The 17,809-nt window shown below is 52.8% G+C and overlaps 1 protein-coding gene across 4 annotated transcripts in view; it reads right to left on the reverse strand.

Moving 5' to 3' along the window:
• LOC144791082 (disintegrin and metalloproteinase domain-containing protein 9-like) overlaps positions 1 to 17,809 on the reverse strand; it is a 2,835,950-nt gene that overhangs the window by 2,163,200 nt on the left and 654,941 nt on the right. The window lies entirely within an intron of this gene.

Below are 17,809 nucleotides of genomic sequence, written 5' to 3' on the forward strand. Positions count from 1 at the left end.
TGGTATTGGTGGCAGTGCCCCCTCCACGGCACTTTCTATGGGCAACAAGTGAGAAGGCCTCCCATAGTCAAGTGACAATCGCCACTCTATGAGATCAATCTCATTAAAGACTATGCCCACCATTCTCCGCTCTTTGCCCGGGCGCGTCCCGCGATGTGGGAGCCCGGAGGAGGCTTTGTAAGTGCCTCCAGGCGCAGAGAACATGACACTGGCAGCGGCTGCCGCGAGAGAAGCCGGGGCTTGTGGTCTACCTAATCAGGCTCCTGTGCTGCGGTGGCTCAAAGCAGGCTTTGTACGCGCCTCTGGGCGCGGAGAACAGGACGCTGGCGGCGGCTGCCGCGAGAGGTGCCGGGGCTTGTGGGCCGCCACTCATTGCAGGTAAAATGGGGTCACACAGAGACACTGGGCCCGATTCACAAAAGTAATCTGAGACAAAATCCTAACTTTACGACTTTCGGTATTCACATGAGGCATTTAGGAGTAGTAAAGTCAGGAATCCTAACTTTAGTACTCCTAAATACCTTTTGTGAATACCGAAAGTCGTTAAGTTAGGATTTATCTCCGTTTAGGAGTAGTAAAGTTAGGAATCCTAACTTTAGTACTTCTAACTGCCATCTGTGAATACCGAAAATCGTAAAGTTAGGATATTGGCTCAGATTACTTTATTGAATCGGGCCCACTGACATTTGAATGGTGACAATGACAGACATTAATACAGCGACACTGAAACAGACAAATATGGGCATGAGGACACGGGCAATGATACAAGGACATTACCATTTGGACAATAAAAAAGAGACAATGACAAACATACACTGTGATTGACACAGGGGCACAGAGATAGAGGAACCCAGGAACACTGACTTGGGCACTGGAATTCATGCAAGGCCACTGACATTGAAACAATAATGCATGGACACAAAGACTAGGCCAAACTGGGAGACTAAAGTAGGTTTGCCTATAAACAACAATGTTTTTTTAACAGACCTCAGTCCCAAGGGTAAAACATTGCCAAATTCTGGTCATCAACTATAGTTAATCATTGTCATTTGTGAGATAAAATTCTTATTGTTGCAATAATAAGGTATCCTATTAGCTTCCACACACAATAACTTCTAATCAAGCTGAAAAAAACTTCAATACCTGCCTCAGAGAAATGAGAGTTCCAAGGATACACCGTTTTAGTTTCTGGTAATCACAAAAAGGTACATCCTTTCTGCTGCCACAGTGCAGAAAAAGTGGGCTTTAAATCTGAAGCGAAAAAACGTAAGTACATGCGTCTTTTTAAGGAGCCGGTGTCAGTTTTACTGAATGAAGAGGTTTCAGAATGTCAAGGCTACATACTTTTGATGCCACCTCCTTCGTTTTTCTTCGATCAACTGCACTTCCGGTTTCTTTTTCTGACTAACAGGTTCTTTTCCATCCCCACTTTGCCACTGTTTTCCAATTTTTCTCTACCTCATTTCTCCCTTTTCATTATTTCTCTCTTTTGGTTTAGGTCTAAGTCTAACTTTCCAAAAATGAGTACTGGTGCCAAACATACGCAACCACCTGTACATATTAAGCACTGGGTCCAAAGCTCTGGTGCTATGGACAAGGAAGGAGATGCCTGGCAAGATTTTGCTGCTTTTACCAGTACAAAGTGGGCTTTTTACCACACTCACTAAGCTGTGCCCCAGTCTCCCAACACCCTATACAAAGTTGGTCTACCTTTTCCACCAGAATTTACATCGAGGTCTTTTTGGCAGGAGCCGAATACAATCACTGTAGTGCTGACTGGGAGTAGGACTATATCTTTGTATGCTATGACTGTGTACTCATAGCTATTTTCGAATGTGTTTAGAGCTGCCATTCAAGCTCTTTCAACTATTATCATTTGTTGTTTGTAAAAAATGGGTAGAAATGCAGCATTTGCCACACAGTTTCCCTAAGGTGCCCTGAAGGTGAACACTCAACCGCATGTATAATTGCATTTATGTAGTATTCAGTGTTCATCAACATTACTGGCCAAAGCACTTTAAAAAAAATGGCACAAATTTCCAGAAAATTCCAAATGTTCCTGCCTTACTGTGTTTTAAAAAGAAAGCTTTGCTACCAATTATTGTTGCAAAGTGACCCCTTTTTGGGTGTTCACCCTAGGTTTTTCATTTATTTGGGACTCACCTGCTGGTAATCATTAACTCAAATACTTTTGTTTTCATATATTTTTTTCAAAACCAAATTTTATTGACATTTCAAAAATGGATTGCGAAAACATTCACAGCGCTCCAGACACTGGAGAGGCTGTAAGCAAATAATCAAGAGTCATAGTGGCAGCAATCAGCATAAACAGCTGTATAAGAAAAATGACATTAACCTCCCGGATCCCTCCCTCCAACCCCACAACATCCCCCCACCCGGTTCCCACCCCCACCCCGTTCACGATGGTCACCAGAATCTAAAACAACATAAGCTGTACAGATACGTTGATGCACTCTCACTCTTGCCCCGGTATACATGACAGTCGGTCCACTAGTGTGTCCTGCTGCGGCGGCGGCTCCAGCCACAGCCCCCTATATTCTGCCCATCTTTTCCAGATTTTATAATGTTTTCTGGGGCAGCCACGGGCCTCAAATACGGGGCGTTCCAGTCCCATGCAATAGTCCATGCCCCGTTTCCAGACCCCAATCGGGGGCGCCCCCGGTCTTTCCAGGCACGGGCCACATCCCGCTTAGCAACCGTAAGGCCCAAGAGCAGGAGATCTCTCTTATAGATGTTGCCGCCCACCTGCTCCAAGACATGCAGAAGACCCAGCTGCGACGTGCACGGGAGCTGCCAGCCCAGGACCTCATCCAAGCAGTCCCAAACACGCTTCCAATATCAGGCTATAGCCCCACATGTCCACACCGTATGCAGAAACGTGCCCATTTCCCTACCACACCTCAGACAGTCAGGGGAAGCAATCAATCCAGCCCGCCACAGCCTCTCTCTCGTATAATAAATAAGCCCTGTGTAGGTATTTAAATTGGATAAAGCGCAGCTGCACGGCGACAGCCGCCTCCCTCGGGGCCGCAAGAGCCTCCCTCCACCCTTCCTCATCAATCTCACCTACATCCCTCTCCCATTTGGACCGTAGGCCATCCAAGGAGGACGCACAGTGTGTGACTAGGGATTGGTATATGCATGAAATCTTCTTCTCCGTCAATTCACCCATGAACAGTTTAGCTTCTATGGGACTAAACTCCGGTAGGGAGTCCAACCCCTCCAATGCGGGGGAGATAGCATGGCGAAACTTTAGGTATTGGAAGAACTGGGTACTCGGCATTTCGAACTCGTCCCTCAACTCCTGGAAGGACTTAAGGTTCGTGCCCTTCATAACGTGTCCCAACGCCGAGATTCCTATTAAGTCCCAGCCTCGAAACCCTGATAGGGTCGACAAGGCCGGCAGGCGGCCATTCTGCCACAGCGGGGTCTCCCCAGTCAGCCTATTCCACCACCCCATACGACCAAGCGCTCGACGCCAGACCTGAAAGACAGTTTGCGTAACTACCGGGAGCTTCTTCCTTTTCCCGGCTGAGTAGAGGAGTGTGTGCAGGGTGTCGGGTTCCATTAAATGCCTCTCCAGAGCATACGCCGGGTCGCTCCGATCCCCATACCACCATTCATTAAGTATCAAGAGATGGGATGCCTGGTAGTAGGATAGAATGTCTGAAGACGCCAGGCCACCGCAATATGTGGACAAGAAGCATGTGCGGAGGGCCACACGCGCCGCTCCCCCAGCCCAGAGGAAGCGGCCCAGGGCCGAATTGACCTGGCGGAACCATTGTGGCAAGATAGGATACGGGTGGTTCTGTAGTTGGTAGAGTAAGCGCGGGAGGGCGACCATCTTAAAGATGGCCGATCGGCCATATATATTCAAGGGCATTCGGGACCACGTCTTCATGTCCGACCGGAACAATATTACGCTCCCACGATACCCCAGGGATGTCAGTCAGAAACACCCCTAGATACCTAAGGCCTCCCGTCGCTATTTGTAGAGCCGATGCCCAGGCACCGGGAGCAACCCCGCCGTCCAGGGTCCACAAAATGGACTTCCTCACATTGAGATTCAGCCCAGACACCTCACCAAACACTCTCATGATCTCTAGAATTCTGGGACCTGACCTGTCGAGGTCTGTAAGAAAAAACAGTACATCGTCCGCGTATAGCGCGATGCGGTCCGACGGCCCAGCCTCCCACTCGAACCCCCTCATTTGTGCATCAATTCGCACCCACGCCGCAAGGGGTTCCATTGCGAGAGCAAATAGGTATGGCGAGAGCGGGCAGCCCTGCCGGGTGCCCCGCCCGATGGGAAAGGCGTCGGAAATCGCACCCGCCACCCGCACGGACGCCGTCAGGTCCGTATAGAGCAGTCGCACATACAAGAGGAAGTGAGGGCCAAGATTCAAGCGAGGCAGAAGCGCCTGTAGGTATGTCCAGCTCAGCGAATCAAAGGCCCTATCAATGTCAGCCAATAGGAGCGCCGCCTGGGTGCCGGTGGCTTTCATCATTTCCAGAGCTACTTGGGCCCGCCTGATGTTGTGCCGAGTGGCCCTGTGGGGCATGAAACCAGCTTGGTCCGGATGGACCAGAGTGGCAATGAGAGGCAGGAGACGATTGGCAAGTGCCTTCGCCAGAATCTTCGCCTCTATATTTAGGAGAGAGATAGGGTGGTAGGATTTGTGTCTATCCGGCGGCCTCCCCGGCTTACAGAACACCACTATCTCGGCATGTCTCCAATCCGACGGCAGCCGACCTCGCTCCCTTGCAGCATCCAACGCCTTCTTGAAGTGGGGTCCTAACTGGAGGTGGTATTTCCGTAGAAACTCGCATGGGAAGCCGTTCGGCCCAGGGGCCTTCCCGGCATTCAGCTCACCCAATGCTTTGCCCAGTTCCTCCGCGGACAGAGGGAGCTCTAGATCAACACGCTCCTCGTCGGAGATCCCCCGCGGCGGGAGATCCGCCAGAAATGTGTCCACCTCCGCCGCCAAAAGGGAGTCCCTGGGGGCATATTGCGCCTCGTAGTAGTGTGCAAAACTGGCAGCTATGGTCCAAGGGTCAGTGATAGGGGTCCCGGCCTCATCCACCAGCGCCGGCAGTGTCTGAGCCTGGAACGCACCTTGGCACAGCCTGTACAGCATAGAGCTGGATTTATCCCCCCACTGGTATATTCTACTCTGCGTAGCAAGCCATATACGGCGCGACTCCTCAAGCAAGATAGAAGCAGCATCCTTCTGCGCCTGCAGGAGCCGCCGTGTATCCTCCTCCGCCCCCGTCTCCGTAGATCGCACTTCCAGAGTGCGGACGCGATCTTCCGCCTTCTCCAGGTCCTCCTTCCGAGTCCTACGGGCCCTCGCACACCAGGCTATGTCCACTCCTCTGAGCGTTCGCTTCATAGCCTCCCACAGGGTCACCGCATCCGAGTCCGGCCCCTCATTCTATTCCCAGTAGTGAGCTATGGCTTCACGCATATGGGATTGGTAATCATCTCGTTGTAAATGCCAGGTAGAGAGGCGCCATCAAAACGGTTGTCGCCGCCTGTCAAGAAGGATATCAATCGTGACAGGGGAATGGTCTGAAAGCCCCCTGGGCAGAATAGCGGTCGACGCCACCCTACCTATGACGGCGCGCGGAACAAACAAATAGTCCAGCCGCGAAAAGGAGCGATGTACCGCCGACACGTATGTGAATTCCCTACTGTGTGGGTGTTGGCAGCGCCAGGCATCCATCCATCCCATACCTCCGACCATATCACTCAGTTTCGTAGGGGCAGCCGCCAGCGGTCCGCCATCAGGCCTGAAGCGATCCGCAGATCCATCCATTACATCATTCCAGTCTCCGCCTATCACCGACAAGACGTCCGGCACCTCGGCCCAGACCGCAAACAGCTTCTCCACTAGAGACCATTGCAAGGGGGGGGGGAGCATACACACTACCAAACACCACTTGTTCCTCACCAATCAGTCCTTTGATGAAGACATACCTGCCCTGGGCATCTATCCACTGCGAGGAATGGGTATAGGAAACTCTTCGGTGGACCAAGACCGCCACCCCCCGGGCAAACCCTGCATGGTACACCTGGTGATACCCATAACGTTGCAGACTCAGAGTCTTCGTACCTAGGAGATGGGTTTCTTGTAGCAGGAGGACGTCCGCTTTTTCCCTTTTCCCCTGACGCAGCACAGCCCCTCGTTTGATTTTATCGAGCATGCCCCTCACGTTCCAACTCACAATTTTTAACGTAGCTCCGGGGAGCTCCAAAGCATGACCCCTAACCGCCATTAGGAGCAAATGGGCGCAGCCGCCCGGGCATAGGAGAGCGCAATTGCTCATATGACAAGAGACGAACCTGGTGAACCATCGTGCGTGAACATGTTACCCCTGTGGACCCAAACATCGTGTATCCCCCCCTCCCCCAACCCCCAGACCCAACCCCAACTCAACTCCCAGCAAACCGACCACCCCCCTCCCCTATACCTCAACAACATTGAAGTACCTGTCGCGGTGCAGGAGCGCCCTAACCCCCAACGGGAGGTCAGCGGCCACCCACTCCAATGGATCCCCAAGAACCTCTCCCCCAACAGTACCAACTACCCACCCAGCTAACCGACTCCCCCCCCCCCCCAGCATCTCCCACTTAAGTAGGAGGCAAAGCCCTTATAGAAGAGCTATCCGAACCCCCCCCGGCCCCCACACCGTCCCATGGCTGATAAAGTATATCAAGCAGCAATTACACATTCTAGTATCAAGCCGCAGTCCAAACAGACTTAGGAAATCCCTTCTCCCAGCGGGAGCCTGTAATCATCACAAGTAAGATTAGTCCCCTGAGGTACCACCGTCCTTGTCATCGTGGTCTGAGTCTGCGGGCGCGCCATCTCGCTTCCCACCCCGTGAACGGGAGCGTTTTCGTGACCTTGACCTTCTATTTCTTCTGCCCTAGGCGGCTGGATCCTGCCTCTCCGGCGATGGGCCCCTCGAGTGACCCGGGTTCAAGCCCGGCTGAGCGTGCGGCTGGACCCTTACTGTTTCATCAGTCCATTTAAAGACATCCTCCGGAGTGTCAAAGAAGTGAGTTCGCGACTGGAATATTACCCGCAGGCGGGCCGGATAAAGGAGGGAGTATTGGATCTTCAGGCCTCGCAGTTTTGCCTTGGCTGCGATGAACGAGTGGCGCTGTTGCTGCACGATCCTGGTATAATCCGGAAAGATCATTATCTTCTGATTTTCAAACAGGAGTGAGTCCTTGGTCCCTATCGTGGAAGTTTAGAATCCTTGCAATCACCGGTCTGGGCCGCTCCCCCGCCGGCGGCTTCTGCGTCAGGGCCCTATGTGCACGCTCAATCACAAAGCATCGTGACAGTACATCGGGGGGAAGCCAGGACTCCAACCATTGGGACAGGAATAGTTCCATGTTACCCTTCTCGCATCCTTCCGGGAAGCCCACGAAGCGTAGGTTGTTTCTGCGCGCCCGCCCTTCCTCATCTTCCACGCGGAGCGCAAGGCCTCTCTGGACATTTTCCATCGCCGCCATTTTCCGCATCAGGATCACGACGTCGTCCTCCACCACCGATATTCTGGATTCGGCTTCAGTAATGCGCACCACAGCGTTCCGCAGGTCCTGACGCAGGAGGTTCACATCCGCGCCTACCGCCCCGATCTTGGCGTCCAGCATGTCCCTGGACTGGGTAATCGCCGCCATCAGTGCTGCGTTGTCTGGGCCCGATCCGTGGCCTCCGCCCGATGCTCCCGACGTCCCACTCGTCCCGGTAAACTTATCCAGGGTCCCTTGTTTAGCGGACCCGCTGCCGCCCCCCGCCTCTGGTCATGGCCACAGCACCCCCGGGTCCAACCAGTGTCCGAGTAGTTGTGGCTAGGCTCGGGGCCTACCCCTGATTGGAAGCAAGAGCACACCACAGGAGGATCTCCAGGCCCACAAGTCCTCAATCGACGTCCAGCGCCAGGGGGGAGGGGGCGGGGGGGGGGCTTTGCCGGGCTCCACTAGGTAGTCTCGACGGTATTCGCGCACCACAATGTGTCAGCCGGACCCAGGCTCCGCTCCGCTTCACCCCACTTTCACTTCAGTCACTAGCGGGGGGGTCCCATGGGGCCACTCCAGTCCACTCAGCAAGCCACCACCAGTATCTTGTCGGGGAGCCCCCCCGCCCTGCCGGCCAATGGTCTCAGGCACTCACCAGGGTCTCCTGGGCCGGCCCCCGGCACACGCACTGCCAACCCGCGCCACCAACCAGGATATCGTCCAGGCAGGCGCCTCCATCGGGTCCTCTCAGAATCGAGTCGAAGGGAGCACCCCAAACCACCGAGCACCGTCTCTCCTGCTGCTCCAGCCACCCCTCCGCCTCCTCCGCACCGCTTCTGTGTTTGCTGCTGGGAACCTCGAAAATCGAGGTCCCGGTCTCTCGGCCCCGATGTAGGCCGCGGTGCCCTCCAGCTGCCTCCTTAGTCCAGGTCAGTGCTCCCACCACTGTCGATGAGTCTGCCAGGCAGCTCCTTGTTCCGCCTGCAAGGGGGGGCCCCGCCGGCCCCGAAGAAGTGGAGGCCCAGCCGGCCGGCGTGGAGACTCCCCGACCGGGAGGCGCCAAACTTTAGGTCCCGGCTCTCCCTCGGGGACAAGGCCGCAGACTGCCGCCGCTTCTTTCGACACTGCAAAAGGTCCGGGAGCACCGAAAAGTGCACCGGACAACACCTCCTGCTCTCCGCTACGTTCACCGCCGGTGTGGGCAACGAGACAGGTCCAGAAGCTAGGATAATACGTCGGATAAAGATCGGGCCGGTGGGAGCTCTAACAAGCTGCGTCCACCATCGTCGCCCGCGTAGCCACGCCCCCGTTTCCATATATTTTTATGTCCTTTGGAATTACTTACCTTTGGCAACGATATATCTGTAAGAAACATTAGTTAGTAAGATTCCTTACCTTAGAATATCCCCGGGCGTCAGACTGGATCCGGAACATTTTCTTCAGCAGTACCCTGCGAGTCAGTAGGCGGCGTCTGCGGCTCCGCGTCCGTCGTCGGCATCGTGATCACTGGGATGATGTCGTCGGAGTACTTAGACGCCGCCCTCGCAAGCTGACGTCAGTTCTGTACATAGCTTTCCGCGCCAGGATCGCGGAGCCATGCAAGAAACCAACACTGGTGCCATGAAACTAGGGCCCTCAAAGGGAGATACCTTAACCCTAGATATCGGTTCGCAGAACGGGGAGGATGGGTGTAGGAAGGTAGATCCCTGACTATGGTTGCCCCCAACTTTTTGCCTAGTGTTTTGCTGGTTTTCTGACTTAGTTGACCTGGGGCCCTGCTATTCAGAACCCCAGGCCTACTGCTCTCTCTGTAAAATGGATTCCATGTACCCTAGGTACATATCTAATTGGATACTGAGTCACCTTATCAGTCCCTGTACAGTGTACCTTAGGTACCCAGGGCATAGGTGTACCCAGGGCCTACCAGGGGCTGCAGCATGTATTATGCCACCCCTGGCTGGCCATCCAAATCTGACACAACTGGCTGCACGACAGCTGGGGCAAGGTGGTGTAATCACCCTTTGCTTTAGATATAGTATACCTATATCTAACCCTAAAATGGACACACAGATATCCTATCAGTCACTCCTATGGCAGGCCTTGACAATCCTGAAGGCAGAGTGCTTGGAAACGTGTGAGATAGTGCTCTGGCATGAGCTGAGCCTGTCCGCGGCTTTCAGGATCCATCCCTTAGCCGTTTCCATGATATCGCATACCATATACTCTTAAGTGCATTATAATCCTCGCGGTTATATGCCAACTCTGGTATCGCTCTATCAAAACATGTCGAGTAAGGTGTCATACGAATTGGAATACTAACCCCTCGCCAATTCTGGCGACGGGGTTAGCATTCCACCCTTCTAGAGGGACACGACATGTATGTAACCTGTACCCCGGTTAAAGTTAGACAGAGCCTTAGCTCCACAAGATGGATGCTGCCACCGAGACACAAGTCTGCCCTCCTGCTGCTGGGAGTCCTCCCAGCCCAGGAGGCAAGGACAAAGGGTTTCCTGCCAGGGGCGGTGCCAGCACCGTCCCAGACAGGATTTTGTATATCCTAGGTAGGCAGGGCTTTAGAGGAAGGTGACTGCAAGTGGCACCCCGGTGCTCACTGTGCATAGGCCGGCTGGAACCAGTTCCAGGGGCACTCCAGCCCCTGATCTGGGGAAAGCCCGCCGAAGGAGAGGGGTGTAACCACCCCCCTCCTAGTCCCACCCATAGGGCAGGACTTAGTCGCGTGCCAGCCCCTTTTTGCAGGATAAAGGTAGGAACTGGCCCCCTTCCAAATCAGATCATCTTTGAATCCTGAAACTACTTTCCACGAAAGGAACTCTCGACTTCTTCTCAAGATTTCTCCCTTGTGACTAAGGAGTAGTCACCCTGCAGCAGCAGGCACCAACCAAGCATCGCGGTTTGTTGCCAGTCTCTCCTTCGGATCAAGACTGCTCCAGCACGACGAGAACCGGCTTCCCTGGCACCTCTGACCTCAACCTACATCATCAGCCCAGCTGTGATCCGTGGGTGAGACGAGACCTCGAGGGACCGGCCATCTTCAGAACTGCACGACGCTTGTCCAGCACAACCACCGAGTGACCCTCGACCGAGTGCTTTGGGGTAAGAGAAGCCCCGACCCTGAGCAGCTCCAGCACCGAAGTTCAGCCCCCCTGCATCCACGAGATCTGCGTGGGGCCCTTCTGCTCTTTGCTGCCAACCGCGTTGTCCAGGTCGCTTGCCCGTTGGCTAGTGGCCCTCTCACAACGCTCCACGACGACAAACACTGCTGGTCTGGTTGCTCCAGACTAGCCCTTGCTCCCCTCCAAAAGAGGAGCACCCTGGACCCTCCTGGTCCACTCAAGACGCCATTTTAGGTCCACCGCGTGGGCCTTGCATTTGCCAAGAGTTGTTGCCCAATCCTGGGTCCAGCGACGTCGACAGCAAGAACCTTCGTGGGACAGCTCGCACCTCCATCCTGGTCGCCGACAACGCCTCCTGGTCCGAGAGACTGCAGAGCCCAGCAGCGCCCACTCACCTGGCTGAGGTGACTTCGTCCGGTGCCATCCTGGTGCCCACTCAAATCACTGGCTAGTGATTCAGAACTTGGTCCCCTCTGCTTACAGGTTTCTTCTTACCTGATCCAGGCTTGGATCACCACGAACTCCTTCACTGGCCGCCTGCCAGCAACTTCTTTCTTCAGGCTCCTGGATCTTCAACAAGGGTTTCCGACGCAACTTGAACCCTATGCAGCCGCAGCCCCTGGGCTAGGTAAACCAAGTACTCCAGTGCTTCAGCATAGTCCAACACTCTGAGTGTTCGGATCCACTCTTGTTTTCGACCCACCTAGTCGGGTTCGCCCGAGAACAGTAACTTTGTCTTTGCTAGCCTCCATAGACTTTTTCCCGCCTTACGCGTGAGAGTTCCCACTCTGCACACGACGTCCACAGGCCTCCTGCTTCTAATCTAAGGGTTTAGTATTGTAGGCCTAGCGTTTCTAAAGTCTATGAGAATAGTTACTTACCTGGTAGCAAGTTCGCATTCCACTTACTGTGTATATGGTTTTTCGTGCCCCTAGGGCATTTGTGTAAATTGTGCGACAAAGTATTTTCGTAAGAGTTTTGTTGTGTGCTTAGCTCCCTGACTCATAAAGAGTTCAGGGTAGACTTGTTATAAATAAATATCTGTTTATTTTCATAACAACTTGTGTGGTGTCCTTTCACTTGGTGTTCAAGGGGTAATGTGATGGTAAAACAGCTGGCTTAACACACCCTCTAGAGTCTTAGCCTTAGACTGCTTGTATCCATGCTACTAGGATAGCTGGTCTATAAGGTTGACTTACAACCAATCATCAATAAGGGTTGTTTGGACTGATACAGAGTGCTCACTAGAATAGTGAACATTATATATCAGGCCAACCTCTCACATTGGTGAGCAGCGGTTGGGATTTGAGCTTGCTGTTGTTTTACCACACGTATCCTAAGAATATCATTTGAAAGGTCACATAAGTACTAAGGTACATATAACTTAGCTTAGAATACTCTGAGTTCTACTGAACCAGCTGTTGTAGCTCCTAGGGCTTAGCACACCCTAAACTACAACTCTAGCAAGGGATCAGTAGGTAAACATATAGTGTAGGTAAGTGCACCACTTACACCTCACTAGAAAAGCATGTCTACCCAGGGAGAGTCCTCAGGGACCCCTCTTGTGGTGATTGACCCTCCACAGGTCAGCTCAAGATATGCAGCTCTTTATTTCCAGGAGTTGAGACACTTGTGTACCTCCAGGAAATTGAAACAGGGGTCTAACCCCACCACTCCCTTTCTGTTAGGTCTCTTAGAGACTTATGATGCTAGGAAAGCATCTCAGGGAGATGGGAATATGTCAGCCTTAGAAGGGCACCTTGGTGATCCAGACCTCCCTAACACTGAAAATGGACTTGAGGAGGAGGATCTTGAGGAACTCTCTGGGGATGAGGCAGACAAGGGTCCTGAGTTAGTCAGCAGACTCACTAGGGCCAACTTAGACCTACTTGGGGAAGGATCTGGGGGACCCCCAGTACTGACCCTAATTAGGTCTAACCTTGGAGTTAGGAGAAATAGATCTCCTTCTAGGGACTCCAATAGATCTCTGCACTCTAATGCCTCTTCTCAGAGGAGAAGGAACTCTCCCCAGAGGAGATTGACTTCCCCTCAGAGAATGGAGCATGAAGCTAGGATGAGACAGGCTACTCTGAGGATTGAATGGGAAGAACTTGCCCTGGCCAAAGAGAAGCTTGCCTTTGCTAGAGAGCAGCAGATGAGTGGGACAGTTCCCACTAGTGGCAGCAATCTCCCAAGAGAAAAAGAGAAGGGTTTAGATACTAAACACCTGACCAAAATAGTGCCCCCCTTTAAACAAGGGGATGACATCCAGAAATGGATGGCTGCTTTGGAGAGGGCCTGCACTGTGCAGTGCATTCCCCAAAGTCAGTGGGAAGCTATACTGTGGCTCTCCTTTGATGGCAAAGGTAGAGATAAGCTCCTCACTACTAGAGTTGAGGATGCTAACAATTACCAGGTCCTGAAAAGTGCACTGGTTGATGGGTTTGGCTTAACCACTGAGCAGTACAGGTTGCTGTTCAGAGACACCCAGAAAACTCAGTCTCAGGACTGGTCTGACTTTGTTGATTGTGCCACTAAGGCTTTGGAAGGCTGGCTACTGGGTAGCAAGGTTACTGACTTCACAGGATTGTATAATCTTATTATGAGAGAGCAAGTCTTAAATAATTGTCAGAACCAGTTATTACACCAGCACCTGGTAGACTCTGATCTGACCTCTCCACAAGAATTGGGTAAGAGGGCAGACAAATGGGTCAGAACCAGGATTAGGCCCAATAACCAAGGTGGTGACCAGAAAAAGGAATCAACCAAGCCTCAAGAGAAGGGTGGGAATAAATCTCCAGATCAAACCACATCAGGGCCCCAAAAATCCTCTGAGGGGGGTGGGTCCCAGAATCCTTCTAATAACCAGAAGAAACCTTATTGTTATCCCTGTAAACAGGTGGGTCATCTGAAAACTGACAGCAGTTGCCCAAAGAACAACAATAAGGAGAACATACCCCCAAGTAACATTCCCAAACCTCCTGTTACTACTAGTAGTAATCCCCCAGGTGGTGGGAGTGCCCCCAAGAATGTGGGTGCATTTACTTTGGGAGTTCCTGGGGACTCTGGCCTAACCAGGTCCCCAAACTTAGATACTCTTGTCTGTGAGAGTGGCATGGGGTTTGCCAACTTCACAACTTGTCCCAACACTTTGGGCAAGTACAGACAGGAGCCCCTCATCAATGGTATAAAAGTTGAGGCCTATAGAGATACAGGGGCTAGCATCACTATGGTGACTGAGAGTCTAGTCCCCTCAAGGCAACTTTTACCTGGTGCCACATACCAGGTGACCAATATTGATGGAGTACAGAGAGATCATCCCATGGCAGTGGTCAATCTCAGCTGGGGAGGTGTCACTGGCCACAAGAGAGTGGCAGTGTCACCAAACTTGCCTGTAGATTGCCTACTGGGGAATGATTTAGAGCTCTCAGCCTGGGCTGAAGTAGAGCAAGAAACCCATTCTAAAATGGTAAACTTCCATGGTAAGGTTAGTGGGGCAGTGATAGCCACAGCCCCAGTCCAAGATGTCCTCCCTGAACAGGTCAGGAGGGCTGTGCCAGTCACAGCCCAATCTCAGACAACTTCCTTCCCAGAACAGGTTGTAAAGGCTGTGATGGTCACAGCCCACACCCAAACTGAGCCCCCTCCTGAAAAGGTTGGGAGAGTTGTGATGGCCACAGCTCAAACTCAGACAGATGATAGTGTTGTGAAGCCTGAAACTATGGATCACTCCACTCAGACAGAGAGCATTGAGGAGGAAGAGAAATCTCCCTCCCGCCAGACTTTAGGAAAGGGTCAGCCTCCTCAGGGAACTGATCTGACCCCTTGTGAAGAAACTGCCACAGAGGTAGTCAGGCCTAGCCTGGCAGAACCCCTGATGTCAGTGGACCCTTCCAAGGTGGGACCCAGTCTGGAGCAGGTAACCTGCCCCCCTCTACCCTGCCTCAGTCAGCCCAGGGCTGTAGAGGTCAGGGAGGCCAGTGTTGGACCCCAAAGGGCCCCCTGTCCAAAAGAAACCCCCTATCAGCAGATTAAGGGCACTGAAGCTAGTAGTCCTAGCCAAGTGAAAATAAAACCAACTCCTGGGGGATCCCCCTTAAATTTAGTTAGGGACCTCCCACAGATGGACACTGTTGGGCACAGCCAAACCTGGGACCTAAGGGCCCCAAACCTGACCTGTCCCTCCAGTAAGCCAAACAGAGGGACCCAACCTCCAGCTGTAGGTAGCCAGAGGTTGACCCTGAGAGCTCAAAACAACTCAGTCTTGGAAAGAAAGGCCTCTATGGTGGAAAATGATTGGAGGAAGCTGAGCCCAAAATTAGTGGAGCCTCACTTCAGTACTCCATTTCAGCACCAACCTTTTACTTTGCCAAAACACACCACAGGTAGAGATTCCCTATGGTGGAGACCCTCAGATACCCTTAGGGTGAGGGATTGCTTAGTGGACCATGACATAGGGGGTAACCATGCCAGTGCTGGTACTTCCTTACATGGCCACTTAGGCAATATAGGCTTACCTGTCAAGGATAGCCTTATCTCCTTTCGTTTGGGGGGGGGGGGGGTTATGTAGGAAGGTAGATCCCTGACTATGGTTGCCCCCAACTTTTTGCCTGGTGTTTTGCTGGTTTTCTGACTTAGTTGACCTGGGGCCCTGCTATTCAGAACCCCAGGCCTACTGCTCTCTCTGTAAAATGGACTCCATGTACCCTAGGTACATATCTAATTGGATACTGAGTCACCTTATCAGTCCCTGTACAGTGTACCTTAGGTACCCAGGGCATAGGTGTACCCAGGGCCTACCAGGGGCTGCAGCATGTATTATGCCACCCCTGGCTGGCCATCCAAATCTGACACAACTGGCTGCACGGCAGCTGGGGCAAGGTGGTGTAATCACCCTTTGCTTTAGATATAGTATACCTATATCTAACCCTAAAATGGACACACAGATATCCTATCAGTCACTCCTATGGCAGGCCTTGACAATCCTGAAGGCAGAGTGCTTGGAAACGTGTGAGATAGTGCTCTGGCATGAGCTGAGCCTGTCTGCGGCTTTCGGGATCCATCCCTTAGCCGTTTCCATGATATCGCATACCATATACTCTTAAGTGCATTATAATCCTCGCGGTTATATGCCAACTCTGGTATCGCTTTATCGAAACATGTCGAGTAAGGTGTCATACGAATTGGAATACTAACCCCTCGCCAATTCTGGCGACGGGGTTAGCATTCCACCCTTCTAGAGGGACACGACATGTATGTAACCTGTAACCCCGGTTAAAGTTAGACAGAGCCTTAGCTCCACAAGATGGATGCTGCCACCGAGACACAAGTCTGCCCTCCTGCTGCTGGGAGTCCTCCCAGCCCAGGAGGCAAGGACAAAGGGTTTCCTGCCAGGGGCGGTGCCAGCACCGTCCCAGACAGGATTTTGTGTATCCTAGGTAGGCAGGGCTTTAGAGGAAGGTGACTGCAAGTGGCACCCCGGTGCTCACTGTGCATAGGCCGGCTGGAACCAGTTCCAGGGGCACTCCAGCCCCTGATCTGGGGAAAGCCCGCCGAAGGAGAGGGGTGTAACCACCCCCCTCCTAGTCCCACCCATAGGGCAGGACTTAGTCGCGTGCCAGCCCCTTTTTGCAGGATAAAGGTAGGAACTGGCCCCCTTCCAAATCAGATCATCTTTGAATCCTGAAACTACTTTCCACGAAAGGAACTCTCGACTTCTTCTCAATATTTCTCCCTTGTGACTAAGGAGTAGTCACCCTGCAGCAGCAGGCACCAACCAAGCATCGCGGTTTGTTGCCAGTCTCTCCTTCGGATCAAGACTGCTCCAGCACGACGAGAACCGGCTTCCCTGGCATCTCTGACCTCAACCTACATCATCAGCCCAGCTGTGATCCGTGGGTGTGACGAGACCTCGAGGGACCGGCCATCTTCAGAACTGCACGACGCTTGTCCAGCACGACCACCGAGTGACCCTCGACCGAGTGCTTTGGGGTAAGAGAAGCCCCGACCCTGAGCAGCTCCAGCACCGAAGTTCAGCCCCCCTGCATCCACGAGATCTGCGTGGGGCCCTTCTGCTCTTTGCTGCCAACCGCGTTGTCCAGGTCGCTTGCCCATTGGCTAGTGGCCCTCTCACGACGCTCCACGACGACAAACACTGCTGGTCTGGTTGCTCCAGACTAGCCCTTGCTCCCCTCCAAAAGAGGAGCACCCTGGACCCTCCTGGTCCCCTCAAGACGCCATTTTAGGTCCACTGCGTGGGCCTTGCATTTGCCAAGACTTGTTGCCCAATCCTGGGTCCAGCGACGTCGACAGCAAGAACCTTCGTGGGACAGCTCGCACCTCCATCCTGGTCGCCGACAACGCCTCCTGGTCCGAGAGACTGCAGAGCCCAGCAGCGCCCACTCACCTGGCTGAGGTGACTTCGTCCGGTGCCATCATGGTGCCCACTCAAATCACTGGCTAGTGATTCAGAACTTGGTCCCCTCTGCTTACAGGTTTCTTCTTCCCTGATCCAGGCTTGGATCACCACAAACTCCTTCACTGGCCGCCTGCCAGCAACTTCTTTCTTCAGGCTCCTGGATCTTCAACGAGGGTTTCCGACGCAACTTGAACCCTATGCAGCCGCAGCCCCTGGGCTAGGTAAACCAAGTACTCCGGTGCTTCAGCATAGTCCAACACTCTAAGTGTTCGGATCCACTCTTGTTTTCGACCCACCTAGTCGGGTTCGCCCGAGAAAGTAACTTTGTCTTTGCTAGCCTCCGTAGACTTTTTCCCGCCTTACGCGTGAGAGTTCCCACTCTGCACACGACGTCCACAGGACTCCTGCTTCTAATCTAAGGGTTTAGTATTGTAGGCCTAGCGTTTCTAAAGTCTATGAGAATAGTTACTTACCTGCTAGCAAGTTCGCATTCCACTTACTGTGTATATGGTTTTTCGTGCCCCTAGGGCATTTGTGCAAATTGTGCGACAAAGTATTTTCGTAAGAGTTTTGTTGTGTGCTTAGCTCCCTGACTCATAAAGAGTTCAGGGTAGACTTGTTATAAATAAATATCTGTTTATTTTCATAACAACTTGTGTGGTGTCCTTTCACTTGGTGTTCAAGGGGTAATGTGATTGTAAA

This window comes from Lissotriton helveticus, chromosome 11 (genome assembly GCF_964261635.1).
Source record: "Lissotriton helveticus chromosome 11, aLisHel1.1, whole genome shotgun sequence".
In the NCBI taxonomy this organism is placed as follows: Eukaryota; Metazoa; Chordata; class Amphibia; order Caudata; family Salamandridae; genus Lissotriton; species Lissotriton helveticus.